This window comes from Colobus angolensis, unplaced genomic scaffold, assembly GCF_000951035.1.
Source record: "Colobus angolensis palliatus isolate OR3802 unplaced genomic scaffold, Cang.pa_1.0 Scaffold258, whole genome shotgun sequence".
NCBI lineage: Eukaryota > Metazoa > Chordata > Mammalia > Primates > Cercopithecidae > Colobus > Colobus angolensis.
Window position 1 is genome coordinate 4676783 of NW_012115799.1, and position 1550 is coordinate 4678332.

General features: G+C 42.8%; 1 pseudogene; it reads left to right on the top strand.

Annotated features, from left to right (window-relative positions):
- Nucleotides 1-1293, top strand: part of LOC105515295 — an 8682-nt pseudogene extending 7389 nt beyond the window's left edge.
- The last annotated feature ends 257 nt before the right edge of the window (nucleotides 1294-1550 follow it).

The window sequence follows — 1550 nt, forward strand, 5'->3', positions numbered from 1 at the left end:
GATCTCCTGACCTCGTTATCCGCCCGTCTCGGCCTCCCAAAGTGCTGGGATTACAGGCTTGAGCCACTGCGCCCGGCCAAACTTCAAGGTTTCTAAGAATCTTAAGGGCATTGCCCCATAGCAGCCTCACAGGGAGCCTGAGGTAGAAAAGGGCCTATCTAGAAGATATTTGTGGATGTGGCTTTTACCTAACAAAATCGATTATAAGTTGATACACAAAAGAATCTGCAAAATTTGACAAGTCATTACGTCAGTTCACATTAAAACAAACAAACAAACAAAAATACACCAGAGACTATAGGAAGTCAAAAAAAACTTCTGGACCCTCAAACTTCTATGAGCAGGCAGCAGGCTGAGGAGGCTACTCATCTGCGAAAACTGAACAGTTCTTGCAGAAAAGAATGTCTGAGAGGGCAAAACCAAGATCCCAAAGGGAAGAGCCAAAAATCATAGAAAATCATTCTCAGAAAGCAGGATTAGGCCTAACTGCTAATAGTAACATATGCCCAGGTAGATTTTAGAATTTCAATGGATCGGTGATTTCCTATTTTCCTCCTTTATTTAATGGAAATATTTACTGCAGTTATTCTATTCCTGTCCCACCACTATATGTTGGCCATGTATGGGATAGGTAATTTGTCTTGCTAGTTCACAGGTTTTCTTTCTTTTTTTTTTTTTTTTTTGAGACGGAGTCTCGCTCTGTGGCCCAGGCTGGAGTGCAGTGGCTGGATTAGTTCACAGGTTTTCAGATCAAGAGTCTCTGAACAGTATGGTTGGAGCCTCATCCATACCTGGACTTGATTTGTTTGTCTCACCCAGTAGAGTGTGCTTATTTGCAAACATCCACCTGGGATGAAAAACTCTACAAAGCCTGGTTCAGTATTGCCTATCAGCTGATTCTGAATGTTCAGCAGCTGAAGATGAACACAAGGAATTTTGCTCAAATTCTTGAAGTCGATGAAGTTCTGCTGTTTGAAAGAGCTACATTCTTGGTTATTTCCCATTACCAGTGCAAAGAGCATCATGATAGCCACAGATTTGAGAAGATCAGCAACATCAGTAAGCAGTTCAGCTGAGCTGCAGTAAATTGGCCCCTTCTTTCCAGAGCATGGAATTTATGAATTCTAACTTCACTGCCTTCATTGACATCTTCACATCAAACATCTAGGTAAGGGTTATTATGTCAGATCCCTAGATGCCTTCTGTAGCTATTCTGATCAACAGTTGAAAAGCCAGGAAACACTGAAAATCTGGAGAGTGGATGGCCCCAAGCACAGTCTCTTTATGCGTTGAATATTACCAAATGCTCTTTCTGAAAATGCTGAATTGCCTTTTCTGGGGAGCATACATGCTTTTTAATATTCATAATATCGTGTGCTTAAAAGTGGACTTTGAGGCTGGGCGCAGTGGCTCACGCCTGTAATCCCAGCACTTTGGGAGGCCGAGGCGGGCGGATCACAAGGTCAGGAGATCAAGACTATCCTGGCTAACACTGTGAAACCCCGTCTCTACTAAAAATACAAAAAAATTACCCAGGCGTGGTGGCGGCC